The following is a 19,949-nucleotide window of genomic DNA, read 5'->3' as shown; positions in this document are numbered from 1 at the left end:
TCCTCTCCTCTCCCTAAATTGTTGTTGCTTTCAGGATGCAATGCTTAGGCATGCTTACATGGGAGTAAGCCTCACTGGAGCATATTTCTGAGAAAGCATGCACAGGATGGCACTATGAGGCAGTTTCCAGCTCCTATGTTGCTGCAGGATACCTGGGGGCCAGTAAAATAGTCCCTGTGGGCCGAATCCAGCCCCCGGGCCTTATGTTGTGCAGGCCTGCTCTAGACGGACAAATTTGTTAGAAAGATCATTTGGCTTTTTCCCTTTGACCTTGGAACGGACTCTGGACTGAGTTTGCTTTACGGACTATCTGATTCGGTGAAGAGATTGTTTGCCGTGGTTCTCAGGCTATCGCAATGGAGGCGAAGAAAACCTTTAAAAGATGTGTGAAATGCCGAGCTAAACTACCGTCAACTGATTACCACGACTTGTGCTCGATGTGCCTGCAGCTTGTAAAGTTTGTTGCTCGTTCTCGAAACAAACAAGGCAGAATAGGGCGTTGTGCCTCTGGGCGGCTTTGTATGATGAGGCCCTCCGCCTGCCTATGCCGCGACCGGGTGCTTCAACGGGCACCCCTTCGATGTCGGGCACTCGGTCGGCATCGGGCTCCCTGGAGTCTGGTAGCAGCGGAACTGCACGAAAGCAGTCTAAAACCACGCTGTCGAGTGCTACCAAGATGTAATTTTCAAAAAGCCCAAGGATATGTCAAAAAAGGAAAGACACAAAGATTGGGGCCGCCAACAGAAGGAAACTGCTAGGGGCTTGGAAGCGCCAAAATTAAAGGCTCATCGTACCCGACTTCCGACAGTTCAGATACTTCTGACTTCCGACAGTTCAGATACCGGAATCAGCTTCGACCTCGACATTGATGGTTCACCTTCCTCTCTCAGCATCGACGACGACATCAAGCTCAATGTCGACATCGATGTCACAACATGCTTTTTCGATGCCAACAGCGATGTTGGTAGCATATGATCAGGCTTACAATGGACCCATGACGTCGACACTGGTGACTGCGGGGGGAAGACTCCCTCATCTATTGTCTCCAGCACGGACCCCCTTTCAGTCCCCCTCTACACCTAGAACACCAGGCTTAGGTGTGCAGGATGGAGGGCATTGTTCAGGACTACGTGATTTACTTGACTCAGCTTCAAGTACTCCTTCTGGATCTACCTTCCAGGGGTTCCTGAGCACGGAGCTGGATGATGAACATGATGAGGAGGAACCGGTTAGGCTACCTAAGACTCCTTCCTACACACCTCTACATGTCCAGGGACCAGAGATACGTGTACTGGCTCCAACTTTGTTGCAAGGGGAACCCTCTGCATCGGTGCACCAGGGTGTACCTTCAGTGCAACCTACCCACAGCTGCGGTTTCTGACATACTTTGCCTGTGCAGATTACCTGCGCTGGAAATCCCTACAAGGACCCTCTGCTCCACAGCCGGTGTTGCCATCTCAAGGGCCTGTTATTCAGGCACTGCCAGAACCTTTGCCACAGCTACCGATAATGCAATTTCAGCCTTCAGTCATGCAGCCCCAACCACCAGCTGTACAGCCGCCACAGAATCGACCACAGGACAAGCAAATTCCGGAAAAATCTAGTGGCAAGAGGAATCGGAAGTCTACTCCTCCACCCTCAGAGCCACCATCTTCCCCGGGTGATGCTAGCATGGAGGATGACTCTGAGGCTAGCTGAGAATCTGACGACGTCAGTCGGAGATTGGATCCCCCCTTGGATGCTCTGCCTAGATTCTCTACTTCGTCAACTGAGGAATTGAAGGTGTATCATGCCCTGATAAGGGATATAGCGGAGGCGTTGGGAATGGATCTAAAATCTCCTGATGCAGATATTGTAGACCCAGTGTACAATATGATGGGGAAATCAAGAACGTCCCATCCAGTTGCACTCACTATGATTCCGGCAATCAGCAAAGCAGCCAAAACAGCATGGGAGGTCTTGCACGTCACATCCCCGACTTCTAAACGTTTAGAAAATCTGTACAGAATCAGTGAGGAAGACAAAACATACCTGCTGCGCCATCCAGTGCCCAACTCGTTGGTCGTAGACTGTGCCTCAACGCCACACAACGCCTGCGGATAAAGAAGGAAGGAAGATAGATGTCATGGGGAGAAAAGTTTATAGTATGGCTAGTCTAGCAATTCGGATTGCCAACTATGCAGCCTGCATGGCCTGGTTTAACCATCTCTTGTGGGATGCCCTATTGCAGGACTCCACATCTATGACACCGGAAGAGTTCCAGTGGAAGTTTAACGAGACCTATGAAAGGACCACGGCAGTGACAAGGCAGCAATTAAGTTTCTTCAAACATCTCGTGGAAACGGAATCCCGTACAATGGTTACAGCAGTAGGCATGCGCAGGCATGCATGGCTCCGTTCCACTACTCTCCAACCGGATATGAAAGACAGGGTGGAATCTCTGTCGTTTGATGGAAAGAGACTTTTCCATGAGGATACAGACACATCTATGGAGACGTTAAAGAAGTCAAAATTTACGGATTGCACTTTTATGGCACCCTCGGGTGAGACCAGTTCTACATCAAAGGGCCGCTCTTATTCTCGGCAGAGGCCCAATAGATTTCAGGACAGGAAATATTTCAAGAGGCAATACCTGCCCTATCAGTGCAATAGGGGGTATAACCAAAAGACAAAAGGGAAAGCAACATGACAACAAGATAAGGAATCTTCCAAACAGAGCTTTTGATGGGACTGTTCGTTCACTGCACAACCTTGCGAAACCTTTCAACCAAACCGTTGGCCTGATTCTACCTCCACCGGCCAGTCTATCCAGGACCCCCACCATCGGTCCTGTGGTTGCCAGAAATACCATCAAACTGGCAAGCCATGCTGAAGCATGGCACAATATAACATCAGATCAGTGGGTCTTGCATATAGTGCAGACGGGATATGTGTTGGAATTCGAGACCAGACCTCCATTTGGGAGGCTGACATACACGCTGGCCATGGAAATACTTCAGGAAAAGGTCAAGGTGTTGCTGGAGAAGCAAGCAATTACACCCATGCAGTGGGTGAACAGACTGACGGGTTTTTATTCCCGTTACTTCCAAATCCCAATAGAGATGGCGGGATCTGAGCTGTAATGGACTTGAGGGGTCTCAACTGTTACATTCTGACCAAAAAATTCAGAATGATCACTCTACAGTCTATCCTGCCCCTTTTGGTTCACGGAACATGGGCAGCAACATTGGATCTGAAGGATGCCTACTTCCATGTCGGCATCCAGGAAAACCACTGCAAGTACCTCAGGTTCATAGTGGGAAGTCAGATATATCAGTACATGGTTCTCCCATTTAGTCTGTCAACAGCACCGAGAGTTTTTACGAAGGTGATGGCAGTTGTAGTAGCCTACCTGAGGACACAAGGGATGATGGTCTATCCGTATTTAGACGATTGGCTCTTGGTCGATCACAGCAGGGAACTCTTGGTTGATCACAGCAGGGACAAATACAACAAGTGGTGCACCTGTTGTGAGACCTTGGAATCAACATCAACTGGAAGAAGTTGAATCTTGACCCAATGACTCGGGTGAGCTTCATCGGAGCAGTACTAGATTTGAAAATGAAGAAGGCGTTCTTGCCATTGGAGTGCATTTTCCAGATACAATCACTCATCCAGCAATTTGTGGAAACCCCACAGCAACCGGCTGTGCGGATTCAAAAGCTGCTGGGTCTAATGGCTTCATGTACCACAACTGTGCAGTATACATGGTTACACATGTGCACACTGCAGCTGTGGTACCTCCGCAATTCCCCCACCCCACCCCCAGTGTGGACAATCAAAACATGCACTTGACAATGCCACTGGTTGTTTTAAAAAGTTTATGCTGATGGATGGAGGAGTGCAATCTAAGTCAAGGTGTGGGATTCACGGTATGGGTTCCCACGTGTCAGGTGACAACGGATGCGTCCTTAACAGGATGGGGGGGCACATTGCTTAGGCCACTGAATCCAGGGGACTTGGACGCAACCGCAGACCCAACAGCACATCAACTACTTGGAGTTGATGGTGGTATTCCTGGCCCTCGAGGCATTCAAGCCATTGCTCACAGAGGAGACTGTGCAGCTGCAACTGGACAATATGACGGCAATTGCCTATATCAACCACCAAGGCGGAACAGTCTCCTTGACATTGTGTCTGCTAGCCCAGAAGATATGGGATTGGTGCATACAGCACTCAGTCTAGCCGATGGCAATCCACATAAAAGGGGTGGACAGTTGCTTGGCTGACAGCCTCAGCAGAATCACCGACTATGGCCAAAGGCATGAGTGGGAGAGAAAAACCAAATATCTCAGAGAGGTGTTCAAGGTCTGGGGGGTTCCCTCGACAGACTTCTTTGCAACTCTTGCCAACAAAAAGTATGTCAACTACTGCTCTCGTGCAGGCATAGGTCGGGGCTCCCTAGGGGATGTGTTTCAACACACCTGGAATGTGGGTCTGCTGTATCTGTTTCCACCGCTGCCTCGGTTGGGACGGACAGTGGCGTGGGTGATACGGGACAAGGCGAACTGCATTCTGCTGACCCCCTGGTGGCCACGCCAGCCATGGTTTGCTCTGCTTCTACAGTTGTTGTGGGCAGTTTCTGCAAATTCCCACACAGAGCGGACCTGTTGCAAAGAGAACAAGGAAGAGTATTGCATCCCGAGGTGCAGGCTTTGAAGTTGACTGCCTGGAGAATTGAGTTTTGAAAGATATCCTTCTAAATAGCAGACGTGAAACTACAAGGCGCAATTACGCTTGCAAATGGAAGCGCTATCGTACTTATATGAGAGAAAGGGAGATCAAATCCTTGTGCGCAACACCATGCGAGGTTTTGATGTACCTAACTTCGCTTAAGCTAAAGGGCCTGGCCAATGTCTCTGTTAAGCTGCATTTGGCTACCATTTCAGCAAAACATAAAGGCTGGGATGGTTCATCTGTGTTTTCCCATCCAGAGTGTAAACGTTTCCTAAAGGGCCTTGACAACTTGTATCCACCTGTATGTCAGCCTGTGGAGCAGTGGAGCTTGTCTTTGAGGGGAAATCTAATTTCTGAGGTTAAGCATTATACGTTACATTAAACTATTGTGGATCTCCTACTGGACCCAATGGTTGCTAAATCATGAGAAGCACGAAGATCTAAAAGATTTCATTCTGAGTCACATCAGGACCATCCACTGAGCCCATGTTGTAGATTTTGTGCTCTTATTTTATGCCTTCTGGCTACTTGTGCTCTGCATTGTATTTCATTTCAATGTATTAATCTTTTTTACTCTACTAACAAACAGCACAGACATTTCCTTTCTGTCTTGCTGAGAAACATTGTTTTTGCCCAGTAACTACCAGCCTTTACTCAGGGAAAGTTCTGAACAGTAATTACCTGATACTATACATGTTTACTTGGAAGTAAATCCGTGTTGTTTGTTTTCAAACAACTTTGTTCAATGGGGCTTGCTTCTAAACAAGTGTGCCTAGGACAGCAGCAATAGCATTCAAGTAAGTGTGATCTTGTTTAAATTTTTGTATGTATACAGAGAATCAAGAGGAAATCTATATCTGCTTTAGAGACGAGACAGTTTTGCAAATGTAGAAGGCAGGTGGGTTTAATCACCAAAGGTTTTGGATTGTACAGGCTTTATTAGTTGCAAATCAATATAATTTGTATGTATGCATACTTGTTTAGGAAACACATACACTTCAAAATAAGAAATGTGGTTTAAATTGAAGATTTTAAAAATGGCCCTCTTGCTTGGTGGCATAAATTGTTATCATATAAAAGCAATTCACCCTAGTGTTCATGATTGAAAAATGCAGCTATATAAGCCAGGTTTTGCTATGGCATTCCTAACTCTCTTCAGTGTTCTGGGTGTTGATGTTTTTTGTTTTCCAGTGTGTCCCAACCTTGCACAGCACACAAAACAGACAAATCTACTCTTGATAACACAACCAAAGAGGCTGAGAAGAAGTGGACATTATTTATAGAGGCTATAAGACTCCCATGGCAGTCGAATTGTTTGTTTGTTTGTTTATATTTCCCATTTTATATCCTGCTCTTCCTCCAAAGAGCCCAGAACTGTGTACTACATACTTAAGTTTCTCCTCACAAACAACCCTGTGAAGTAGGTTAGACTGAGAAAGAAGTGACTGGCCTAGAGTCACCCAGCAAATATCATGGCTGAATGGGGATTTGTGTAGTGGCTAGAGTGCTGGACTAGGACTGGGGAGACCTGAGTTCAAATCCACATTCAGCCATGCTACTTGCTGGGTGACTCTGGGCCAGTCACTTCTCTCTCAGCCTAACCTAGCTCACAGGGTTGTTGTGAGGTGAAACTTAATTCTGGGCTCCTTGGAGGAAGAGTGGGATATAAAATGTAAAATTCCTGTACATTGTAGAGGACTCTAGGACATATTTGGGGTGTGCATTCAGTTCGTAAGGAGTACTTGCTGGGCTTCACCGTTGCTCTTTGTGAACTGAGTGCACTGTTGAACACATTCAGTATTTCCCTGTGGCTGCACATAATAATAGAAAATTGGTAGGGTTGGGCAACCTAACCTTTGGCAAAGTTTGTTCACAATCACTGAGCTTCACTTTAGGCCTGTGCAGGTGACTCAAATTTGGATACAGTCATGGTGAGGGAGCAGGCATTGTGCCACTAGTCTTGATCCCAGGCTCCACATGTTGATCACACGTTGTACACACACTCTCTTTGTCTGTATACAAGCTGTATGTGTGGAGGTTGTATGCACAAAGTAGAATCAAGGAGTGGTGGTTTGGGTCTGCCTCTACAATTGCTATCTTTCTCTATGTGTTGGTTGTACCTAGGTCTTAGTCACCTACACAGGGCTGTTGAGAAACCCCAGCTAAGTTTCTGAAGAGTCTCATGGTTCCCCAGAACATGACAACCACTGATCTGGAGAAAAGGACAAGTTCTTTAAAGGATATTTGCACAAGGCATTATTCACAGATCAGATATATTTTATAACATATCCTGTTCCTAAAAGCAAAACCAGAAGTCCATGATTGTCCCCTGAGTGTTTGCACTGCCCATATTCTCTTGGCCAGTCATAAGCCCTGCTGGATCAGGCCCAAGGCCCATCTAGTCCAGCATCCTGTTTCACACAGTAGCCCACCAGATGCTGCTGGAAGCTCACAGGCAGGAGTTGAGGGCATGCCCTCTTTCCTGCTGTTACTCCCCTGCAACTGGTACTCAGAGGCATCCTGCCTTTGAGCCTGGAGGTAGACTATAGCCCTCCGACTAGTAGCCGATGATAGACCTCTCCTTCATCCAAACCCCTCTTAAAGCCATCCAGGTTGTTGGCTGTCACCACATCTTGTGGCAGAGAATTCCACAAGTGGATTATGCGTTGTGTGAAAAAGTACTTCCGTTTGTTGGTCCTAAATTTCCTGGCAATCAATTTCATTTCAGATCATTCTCTGGTTCTAGTGTTATGTCTAGGTTCTCTGGTTCCAGTGTTAGTGTTAGAATTTCTCTCTGTCCACTTTCTTCACACCATTCATGATTTTATAGACCTCTATCATGTCTCCTCGCAGTTGTCTTTTTTCTAAACTGTATGCAGTACTCCAGGTGTGGCCGCACCATAGTTTTGTATAAGGGCATTATAATATTAGCCGCTTTATTTTCAATCCCCTTCCGAATGATCCCTAGCATGGGATTGGCCTTTTTTCATGGGTGCCGCACATTGAATTGACACTTTCAACAAGCTGTCCACCATGACCCCAAGATCCCTCTTCTGGTCAGTCACTGACATCTCAGGTCTACAAGGTGGAATCCTTGCTACCTGTTGGGTCTACTTCTTATTTCTTTCAAAGTAGTGCTAAGATTCTAAACTAAAAACTATGAGAATGCTTATGCATCCATATCCATACTATAGATGGATTCAAAATCCAAACGTTTTGAACTAGGTGCTCAGTTCTTTGCAGGCGTTGCTGGCTAGCAATAACCTTGAGCTTGATACAGATAAAACAAAGCTGGAAGATGAAGCCCATTATCTTTTCTAATGCATGCTCTGTCTTAGGTAGCTGAGCACACAGAGGGCTGAAAGCAGAGTCCCGGCAGGACTGAGAATGAAATGCTGGGGCTGATCCCTCAGGTAGGCCTTGGTAGATTTCTAGAAGTAGGGCTCCATAACTGTAGCACCGATGAGTCAGTCTGGAGATAGAGCCTACAAGCCTGGGTCTCAAGCCAAGACATCCATCAGAATGAGGCTAAAACAGGGAATCAGGATTCTAGCAGACAGGCAAACACAGAAACTAGAAAACTTTGAAGAAAGTAAGCAGGGAGAACATAGAATACAGGATAACATGTAGAGAAACCTAGAGAGACCCTAAGGAATTTTTTCATATAAATCAGTGTAATTTCACATTGGCTGGAATCTGAGATAACTCTCCATGCACATCTCCTGCAGAGCATGTTGTCTGAACCTAGACTTTTTTGGCCAACCTGACATGAAGCTGAGTTCAGTAATTTAGGATCTGAAGTCAGCTTTGTGTTGGGTTGACACATTGCCAACCAGAGATGGCCCCCCAAAAGTCTGGATTCACATACTGTTCTTCATGGGAATGTGGGTGAGATTAGTGCCAAACTGACATTTATTTATTTATTTGATTTATATACCGCCCTTTTTAAAATGGACATTACATTGATTGTGTGAGGGCTTCTAGTGGAGTCGCATAACTAAGTCCCAGATATGTCTATCATACTGACTTGGAAGTATTTATGGGCAGGCCTGGGCAGGAGGTGTCAACTGACTGTCTGGGAGGTGGAGTCATGCTTTAAGGGACTTGGAAGGCAGAGCTGCCTCTTCTCCATTCTTCATCCATGAAATGGTTTGTCACAGAGCAAGAGGCTCCTGGTTTTGCGTTTGAACTGATCCTTGCTATCACTGACATGACAGATAATGTTGCACATTCATAGAAGGTTTTGAGGAGGAACCTCCCTTCCACTGAAGTGAGACTATACTTAGCCCTACTTTTCATGAAGAAAAGAAAATCAAAATACCAAAATAACATCTACCATGCTAGCAAGCAACCAACCAACACGCTGTGGCTTCGAGTATGCTGTAAAAGGGAAGTTGCAGCGGAGTACCAAACTGTGGGCTTAAGGCTTGTCTCTTCTGTAGAGCATTAGTATGATTACTGTTCTGCACTCTTTTCCTTAATTCCAGATAGATGAAATGCATACCCTATAAAATATAGAGATCCATTCTTCCACAGGAGGAAATACTGATGACCCACATTTTAGGGGTTATAATACTATGGGGAAGACTTGCATTAACTGTGCTAGGCCCTAGAAATACCAAAGGGGTAATTTTTATTAAAACTTTTATTTAACTGTGACAATAGAGCACGCATGATATAATTTGGGAATGTGTCTATTGTGTGACACGGAAACATTGATACCTGTACTAGGAAGCTACAAGTGGCTGAGACAGGCTTCTTCTCTTGAGCAGCAATTGCCACTCATCTAATAGGTAATAATGCTTCTCCCTGCTGATGCTGTAGTCACTGTTATCACCTTCTCCTGCATGTGCTTCATGTTTATAGCCCTGCTAAGTGGGCAGAGAGGCACCTTTTACCATGGTGATTCTCTTTATTTAGCAGGGGGAGAGTAACTGGCCCTATCCACCCCCAGCACAGTACTTCCGGTGACTGTTGCTGGTGTCTATCTTGTTTCTTTTTAGAATGTGAGCCCTTTGGGGACAGGCTTCCATCTTATTTGTTTGTTATTTCTCTGTGTAAACCGCCCTGAGCTATTTTTGGAAGGGCGGTATAGAAATCGAATTATTATTATTATTATTTATTTATTTATTTATTTATTTATTTTAATTTTATTATAGGCACAGAGCAGCAGCCAATCAAGTGTAAGGCATCTTGCATCCTAGAAAAAAATTGAGCATTTGCAATAATTACAACCTAAATCTTGGGGAACGTTTGCTATCCTACACTGTTGCAGTGTTGTCTGATTCTTCTCATATGTGCTGATCTATTTGAAACACTGCTTAGAACTGTGGTTCTTGAAATTGCAAAAGAGGTCCTAAAGATGCAGCTAGTTAATCCCCAAGCTAGGGTGTGTGTATATTGTACTTCTGCGCAGGCACAGAGAGAGGATGGCCTTTGGGCACTGGACATAAGCTGACTCTTTCTTAAAGTATGTCCCTGCTTCTTATGGCTTCAGATACAGGCTAGAAAATGTGTGGGAAGTGTTGGGTAAAGTCTCTGACACCAGATTTTTGCACACGGACTTCCTTGTCCCCAGCCAGGCTGAGGGCAAAAATGAACATTGTCATACCAGCTATCCAACTTTTGCTAGTTATGCTTGGGGAAGCTCAACAATCGTTTTCTTGGCTCACTAGGGCAAAGTGTTGAGAATAGTTAGTGTGTTAGTTTTCCAACACAATTTGGATCTCCTTCTAACATTACACTCTATCCACTGAGTGAACCTGATGTTTATCTGTTCTCTTAAAAACCTCTGTTTTCATCCAGTGTGCTATATCACCTTCTACTCTGCCCAGTACTGTGGTGGAAATTTTTTTTAATGCGTTCACTAAATTAACAAACCACCGCCTTATTTCATTGTATCCCAGCTAGAACAGGAAGATGGTTTATTGTGCATAGTGCAGGAGCCATACAAAGTCCTTGGTGGCTTCTTCTTCCAAACCCACTGCTTTTCTTTTTCTTTTTTCTTTTTCATGCTTGCCTAGCTCTGGATATGAAGTGGTTTTGCAAAGCTACTTTATTTCTATGCTGCTAAGTAACAAAAGTAACTAGTGAACATAAGACTTAAAAAAAAAAAAAGCTTTTCTAAGTTTGGTTTCAGTGGATCTCCTCATCCAAATGTCTCGTGCCTTGAGAAAGCACATTGAGAAACTGGAATACCAGTGGATCCAAACACTGCAGAGAATTTGATATGTGTACAACAAAATGCCATGCTGCCCATGGTTTCTACCTTCTGGATGCATAGGATTTGCTGATCCCTGCTATGGAAAACTGGCAAAGCAGTTGAGGTGAGAACACCAGAACTCATAGTTGCTGTCAGGAGGGGGACTACTTAATGGGTGTGTCATCGGGTGGAAACTGGGCGATACAGCTTTTACTGGCCAGAGACCAACGTACAGAGGATAGTTGGCAGCCCAAACATTGCAGCATTGTGGTATAAGAGGCACATTTCTCTGCCACATAGCTATTTAGGGTACAGGACTTGGTTCTTGCATGGGATTTGACCTTTAAATATATGGTATATTCTAACTGCTTCCACCAAATAGTACTAATCTGAATAGTTGCCTCTGGTATTGCACAGTCATCTGCCAAGTCTTACCAAGAGGCAAGTTGATTGTCTGCACCAAATAGGACATATCTAAATATATTGTTAATGGTGAGGCAGATCATGTTCTTCATGTATTGCTACAATAGGACATGGCTATGAATGTGTTAGTGATCCTGTTTCCTTAAGCTCAGACACTTGAAAACCTTGGGTTAGATCTGAATAATTTTAGATCTTATTAGTTTTATATGATACAATATTAGTGCCATTGACTTGGCCACCAATGTAATGAGTGCCAATACATTTGGGCCTCGGGTTGCTGCTTGATGTAACATGTTTAGATTAACTCTCTGTCAGAGATTCTGATGATCAATTCTTTTTTAAGGCAAGACCACAAGGATAAGAAGCATCACACTTCCTTCTAGTCTTTGTATTGCTATCTTATTGAGTATCATCAAGGCAATGTTTACTTGGTGTTTTTTGAGTACTAATGACAAATGCTACTCTTATACTTACCCATATGTTCTCTTTCTCCTAAGAAAATGAGAATATTAACCTGTGGTGCTTAGTACCATGGATAAAATTGATAGGATGATGAACTACTTTGCTTTGTGCCATTGGACAAGAGAACGCTCCATTATACCAGTTGAGGATGGCTGGAGCTATGCACTGCATGACTGTGGTCTTGGAGACTTTCTAGTTCAAAAGTCATAGGTTTCACCATTTTCTTTAGAATTTGAGCTTTCCATCCATTTTAAAAAGGATTATTATTATTTTTAGCTTTTATAGCTTGAAAATAGTCAGCCTCTCTTAAATAGTTCAGAAAATATGAGAAGGGTTTTTTAGGGGGGCAGTCTAAGTGATCTTTTCCCACAGCCTTGAATCTGAATGCTTATAGCACAGTACTTATTGTAATCAATGCCACATGCATTTCTCCTTCCTTGCTCTTTATAGCTCCCAGTGCCTGCTATGATTTTTAGTTGCATAAACACCCTCAGTGCTGTCATAAACATAAAGAACTTATGCCTATGTGCTTGATTTACTTGACAGAATCTGAAAGCAAGACTTTTGTTCTATAGCAAAACTCTATACCCTCTGACCATCTTCACCAGAGGTTGAATGGACAGTGCCAAGTTGGTTACAGCATCCGAATGGGCCTATAAGGCCCTTTTGGGTATTGTAATGAACCGCAGGTTCAGTGAACCCACGGTTCTCTTGCCCGCCCCCCTGACTCGCTCCCAGTTGAGCCAGAGCTGTGGTCTTGGAGCCTAGAAGGAGGCAGAAACTGGCTGTGTGAGCTTTCCAAGACCCAGGAAGGAAAGTCACTCCAGCTAATTAAATTGAAGCAGCAGGAGGAGCTTCCTCTTTTAACTCTGGTTTGGGAGAGTTGTCCAAACCAGATGTCACAATCCAGCCTCCAGACCCTTGTTTGGTAAGTTTGACCTTACTTCAAACCGAGGGTTTGTCTGGAGGTTGCGGGGGGAGGAATCAGAACCACGATTAGGTCCTACAACCGCAGTTCTGATAATTTGCATGTCATGCAGGGTCAACCTGAGGTTGTTTTATCTCAGGTTCCATGTGATGTCTGAAGGCGGCCAGGATCAAGGTTTTGTGCACGTTGATTAACTAATTATTTTTATTTCTCTTTGTAAACTGCTTTGGGAACTTTTGTTGAAAAGCAGTATATAAATATCCGTTGTTGTTGATTAACGCAGTGAATGACCACTTCTACTCCCATTCACCTCAAACGAATATCTCTGTACAGGAAGCACTGAGATGGTGCTCCAAGCTTGTTTCTGTAAGAGCTTTTTGGGCATCATGCATGTGATATTATGTAGACAGATCTGAACAGTCCTTATCCTTGAGTTGATTGTAAGTGGTATATGATCCCAAATAGCATAGGGCCCCACTTGTAGAAACTGGTGGCAAATTTGATTTTCTAAAACCTGTTCTGAGTGACTGCTGGCAAGGATGGAAGAGTCCCAGCTGCAATCTGATGGAGAGAGAGGTGTTCAGGTTAGCTTGCTGAAGTGAGAAGTGAGGTCTTGTAATGTGCGTTGTGCTGACTGGAAGTACTTGCTTGTTTTTATCCTGATGTCACACTGAGTCTGCTTCAGATCTGCCAGCATCTTAGTCTCCAACTGTCAGCACACAAGGATCTCTTTCATAAACTTACAGCTCTTTCTTCTTAGCAGCTGTCTCTCTGGTTTCTGAGTTGCGATTATGTTTCTGAAGTTCACAATATTTAAGTTTTAAATCTGACGGGATTTATGTTTCTGAGTTCACAATATTTAAGTTTTAAATCTGACGGGATTTGCTCTTTGACCATGGAGCATCAGGAACAAAGAGCTCCTGTTTTCTCTGTGGCAAAAATTGCCAAATGTTCACCCAGTATTGATGAGCACTACTAGAAGAGTTCTCATGGATTTGGAACAAGAAATAACTGCCCCTGAACATCTTGCTGCTCTACAGACCCATTCCTGAAAGCACAGACTTGGTAGTATCAACAGCTAGGGGGCATGAAATCTGTATGATGAGACGGTGAACAAAAGTGGTGTTGCTGCAAATGATGAGCATCTCATAAAATCACAGAATTTTAGAGTTGGAAAGAATCTTAATGGTCTTCCAATCCCCTGCTCAGTGTAGGCACATAGGTTTCCAACTCATAATTCCAGGTATGCAGATTCTAAGAAGTCATGACCTATTTGATCTTCAGCTCTTTGGATGAATGCAGTTACTAGAGAGATGAATGCAAAGTGGCTGCTTAGTTGCTGTGCCAGGGTCCTGATGTTCTCTCTCTGAGTATGTTTTTGGGGAAATTGCATTTTCCTGATGTGCAGAATGCAATAGATGGATACTGGAGGAAATGTAATTCACACACACTCACACACACACACACACACTTTACAATGGTCCATGTTATGTAGGCTTTAGTTCCACAAGTGTTGACCACATGAATTAATATAGCATAAACTTTCCCTCTGGGCTCCTGCCAGTTGTCTTGTGTGCATTTTTAGTTAGACTTTGCTGCATACTATTTTGTATTTCCATTCAGTTAATTTTCTGAAAACCTATGACATTTTGTTTGTGTCTCATATTTATAATTCACCTGATATATATACTTCCTGAGGCAGTGTACATAATCCAAATTACAATATAAACATAAAAACAAAACAAAACACTTGCACAGAATAAAACCAATTAAAAACAATTCAGAGTGAAACAAAATAATTTCACAGGATAAAAACAATTAAACAGTTTAAAACTTAATTTTAATTAAAAGCCTAAGAAAACAGGTATGTCTTAAGGGTATTTTTTAAAAGGACTCTGACATGGAGAAGCTCTTACTTTGACATGGAGTGCATTACAAAGCCCTGGGGCAGCTACAAAGAAGGCCCAGCCCTGAGTCGCCTCCAGACAGGCTGGTGGAAACTAACCGGACCTCCCCAGATTATCTTAATAGGCAGCAGGGTTCATGACAAAGAAGGTAATCTCTTAAATACTCTGGACCTAAGCCGTTGAAGCCTTTATAGGTAATGACAAATCTAGCATTTTTATAATTTCAGCTTCCTTGCCTTTAAACATTAATTTTATATACTTGTATCAAGGAAGAAAAAGAAAATACAGATGTCTGCATAAATCTCATTTATGTAAATTAATAAAAACCACGGATTTTCTGCTTTTACATCAATAAAATAACACTAAAGAAATAGCATATCATTGCAGTATACTTAGATCTTGCTTTGCAGAAGTGATTATGTAACCATTTAAAACAAAAATGAGAGAAACAAGCAAGGCTGTTGTCTCTTGTCCCACAACACTACCTTGCTGTCCTAGACATCCATTTGTTCTTTTCTGCCTGTCTGTTCCCCATCTCAAGTGCTGAACTTGCAGTCAAAAGCAAAAGTGAACAAATGCAATCCAGTCACCCGCACCCTGCTTTGGCAGTGCTTCTTACTCTGCTGAAAAGCTACTGCTTCTCTCAATCAATCCCCTTCTGGTTCTTTGGTTTGCACTCTCCTTCCAGTGGGGAATGTGTACTACTGTAGCTGATAGTCTGAATTACCAGAATTTGCTGACACAATAGCTTGTGCTTTTGTAAACACCTATCCACATTTTCCCACATGCTGTTTGGGGCGGCGGGGGGATAGATGTTGCTGCTGCTGTTGTGAACTCATGATTCATAAGTATCATTACCATTGCATTGATCTCTGCTTTCCATCATAGGTTCCACAGTTTCTTGGGAAAATTGTTATGTGAGCAAGTATTTTCTTGAGTGTCTTATCTCATTATTGTCCTATTACTGTAGTGACATTGCTACACCATATTGCTTCTCACTCTCTTTTTGCACTTAACCACAGTGGTGTGGGAAATGCTACTCCACGGTGCAATCCCATGCTGCTCTGGGGATGTGTGTATGAAAGTATCATGCAAGTGGGACCAATGACCTGGTTCCTTCTTCCTTGTGTACGTACTGCTTGACCTTTGAGTTTCAAGTAGTTGTGAGTTTCAAGAATGGTTCTGTGGAATCAGAGCCATTCCTTACAACAAGTAATTATGGAATTCTGCAGTATGTGTACTATCTTGCTCAGCAGCATACTAGTTCCCTAAAAGACCTTTGGGCTATTCTGCTTTCTCCAAGACCCCCTTTCAACGACTAGACATGTCACAGAGCAGAAAGTGTTATTGTTTTAATGGTGGGGAAGCTGGGAACCATCCCTAACTATAACCAATGTGAGTCAGAACTAAAGCAGAAGAGGGAAGGGAGGGACAGCAACCAAAGATATACATACAGACTGGATTGAACTAGAACAGTAGGAGGGAACAACCACCAGACATAAATGCAGTAGAACACTCCCCTGGAGGTTAATCAGTAAAAAAGAAAGAGAGAGAACTTGGTTGGAGGGAGAGTGAAGAAAAGAAAAGGGAGGGGGGAAAGAAAAGGTCTTGAAATCTAGAGAAGAACTTTGTGACAGTCATGCACTCATGCTGGATCTTGGCAGAGAGCTATTCTATGACAAATCTAATCCAGTCAGAGAAGAAAGCTCTGTAGCCTCTGGTTCAGGGTGGCTTTTGTAAAAAGATTGCTTGTAATGTTGTTTTTCTTAGTATGATGGAAGTTCTCAAGCTCGGGTCCCTAGATGATGTTGGGCTACAACCCGCATCATCCCCAGTCACAGTGGCCCATTGTGGTTTTGACATCAGATGGTAAAACAATTCCTAAAGGGCCTGACAAACCTCTTTGTCAAAACCCCAAAAAGAGCCCCTGGTGGCGTAGTGGTAAAACTGCCGCCCTGTAACCAGAAGGTTACAAGTTCGATCCTGACCAGGGGCTCAAGGTTGACTCAGCCTTCCATCCTTCTGAGGTCGGTAAAATGAGTACCCAGAATGTTGGGGGCAATATGCTACATCATTGTAAACCGCTTAGAGAGCTCCGGCTATAAAGCGGTATATAAATGTAAGTGCTATTGCTATTGCTGTTTACAGATGACCCAATCATGGCACCAGCATGGGACCTCTCCCTTGTACTTTCTCGCCTAATGGCTCCTCCCTTTGAGCCCTTAGTGACTGGACCATGTGCTGCTCTCTTGGAACATTGCCTTCCTAGTGGCCATCACATCAGCCCATTGAGTAAGTGAACTTTGGGTGCTGCAAGTGGACACCCCCCCTTACCTTGTTTTTCACAAAGAGAAGGTGGTTTTGTGTGAAGAATTTGCCTTTCTTCCAAAAGTGGTGGCCACTTTCCGCCGCTCCAAATCTCTCGTCTTCCCGATCTTATTCCCAGGCCAAGGACTGTGCAACACCGACTAAACACCCTTGACATCAGGAGGCCATTGGCCTTCCATGTTGACCACATGGCTCAGTGGTGGGCTTCACCATCCCTATTCATCTCCCATGCAGGCCCACACAAAGGGGCATCAAATGTCAGCTCAGACTTTGTCTCACTGGGTTGTCAACACCATCCAACTCTACTACCAACTGGCACAGAAGCCACTTCCAGAGACAGTCAAAGCACACTCGATGATGACTGTAGCCACATCGGCATTCGATTGTTCAGTTCCTCTGGACATTATCTGCCAGGCTGCAACGTGTTCTTCACTGCAGTCCTTATTCAGCACTACTCTCTGGGCATGCAAGTGTGCAGGCATGCTGCTCTTTGAAAGACGGTCCTCCAGTTGCTTTTCGCATAATCTCCCATCTCCAGGTAAGCCTAGATAGCTTGTGATGTGCCCTTTAGGTGTAAGGCACAGAGACCATGCAGAACAACAGGTTGCTTACCTGTAACTTTGGCCTACCCTTCCTTTCCTTTGTGATATGGTAGACTCAGAGACTGAAGAGGGAAAGGGTGATGCATTCACACAAGAGGGAAGTGGGCGGGGCTCCCACAAAAACTCCCACAAAAACTACAAAATAGAAGCTGGGAATGTTTCTGAAGGGGGTCTCTGTGCCAGGTGCAAAGCTGTGTAAGAGCATAGATGACCACTAGAAGAGCCAAAGTGAGATAAATAACCTGTTATATGAACAGTACTTTGCTGATACCGTATTGAAGTCGCTGTAAATTCCCCCTTGTCTGAACCCCCTCCCAAACCTTTGTAGTGAAGCCGGAATAAATTGCCATTTGTAAAATCTCCAGGGGCACATAAAGCAAACTTTTATTCTGTTGATATGAAAAGTCAGAAATAATAGAATAGCGAAAGTTACCAGGAATACCATAATTGAAGGAACATGGGGCTTGCATTTTATATATGCAAGCTCTATTTTATATAAATACAGTATAATATATACCATATGTAATCACTTTATCACATTACTTTAATCATTTTATCACATAAATGGCTTCAGTGCTTCTAATCAAGAATTGGTTTATGGAAACTTTTGGTTTAAGTCTGTTCATACTGACTATTGCTGACAGTTGCTGAAAAAGTCTTTTGGAAATCGCTTGGCAAAGCTTTTATGAAAAAGTGGTTAGACCAGCTATGGGTCAGAGAGATGAATTTAGATGGGCATATGTCATTTATGCAAATCAGGTATTGTAAATGGCTTGTTTTTTAATGGAAAAACCGCAAGAACACAGATGGCTAAGAGTTGATCACTGGGTCATAGTCAACTGACAGTGAAATAATTTCACGCTAATATATTTCTGTAAACACAGCAATGGTCAGCAATTCTTAATTTCTGTAATGTCAGCAGTTCATAATTTCTGCAAATAAGACAATAATAATAATCAATTTTTAATTCTAACATGACATCTTTCTAATTAAGGTGGGTGGTATCTTCTAATTAGATGTGGCCTATCAAAACTTAACAAGTATCTCAAACCATCCTCTTGGGAGGGAAGGACATTCCCCTAGGACAAGGGATTATAAAAGTTTGGATCACTGATTAGAATTTAGAATTTCCCCATTTTTTGAATGCTACACTTTTGAACTTTCCCCCTCCTTTTTGGTCACTTTCTATAGATTGGGCTTTAAGCTCTGGCTATGATCATTGTGATTTTCTTTTTAATTGAGTCTCCTGTTTTGAGGTGGTTGTTTTTAGTTTTTTCTGAGACTGATTTGCAGACTGATTCAGCAGCAGTGGTGAGATGCCTACTGAATTCTTTAATATATTTAGATCTTTTAAGATAAACTCTTCTAATGTATGTCTAATGTAACTCAAATAAAATGTTAATTTGCTTTCTGTAGTCTGTGTGCTTCATCTTCTGGGCAGTGGGCAAACAGCTGATCAGAACTCAATAACCCTATAGATAAATTTTGGCTATTGGGGAATATTAAGAATTAGGAGTAAATAATCCCAACAGTAATAGTCTTTTCAACTTAGAGAACCAAGGAAAATAATTTCTTCCCCATAGAAAAAAGAACTTGGGACCCCTACTTTGTTAGAGGTTGTTGATTTTTACCCACAACAGGTAAAACTGCAGAGCACTAAGGAATGAGCACACACTCCAGTTACAGAGTAGGTAGCAGAGGATGGTTTGGATATTTCAGCTATTTAAAGAAAACACATGGAGATCCTTGTATGACTAAACACTAAATATTTATTGGTTAAATACACTTAGATAGGAAAGACCTATCTCTAATCTAAAGGACTACATAGTGGATAGGTAAGGAGAGAGAGAGATGTTTCCATCTGCTCTCTAGGAGGAAAGGAAGGATTGTGACTCAGCACAGGAAGTGCTGCAGAGTCAGTTCAGGGGTCATAGAGTAGGGACAGATAGGGAGACCCTGACTCACTGTCTCTACTCCCAATGCCCCTAGTGGTCATTAGGACAGTTGGTGCAAAAGTCGATGCACTGGAAGTTCATCTCCAACATACTTGTGGTTACATTCCCTCTGAGGAGGGCTAGACAAACAATTCCTGTTATCTCAAAATAAAAGCTACTAGCTTATATAGCTTTAAAAGGAAAAGCAAAGGTGGAGAGTGTGGTGCAAGAATACTTTTAGTTGATCATCTGGCTTAACCCAGGGCTTCTCAAAATTCAACCGCCAGATTCAACCATTGTGGCTGGGAACTGAACAGTTCCATGATGGGAACTGTAGTCAAACATCTGGGAAACCCAAGTTTGACAACCCCTGGACTAAGCCATTAGTGTTATGGTTAAATAACTTAACACTTCTGCTTTACATCAAGGCTGGTTCATGTTTGCATG

The 19,949-nt window shown here is 43.3% G+C and overlaps 1 protein-coding gene across 11 annotated transcripts in view; it reads left to right on the top strand.

Moving 5' to 3' along the window:
• The window catches only part of WIZ (WIZ zinc finger), a 125,037-nt gene that overhangs the window by 29,132 nt on the left and 75,956 nt on the right, over nt 1–19,949 (top strand). The window lies entirely within an intron of this gene.

The sequence above is a fragment of the Hemicordylus capensis genome, chromosome 2, assembly GCF_027244095.1.
Source record: "Hemicordylus capensis ecotype Gifberg chromosome 2, rHemCap1.1.pri, whole genome shotgun sequence".
NCBI classification, from domain to species: domain Eukaryota; kingdom Metazoa; phylum Chordata; class Lepidosauria; order Squamata; family Cordylidae; genus Hemicordylus; species Hemicordylus capensis.
This window is presented reverse-complemented; position numbering and strand designations above follow the sequence as displayed.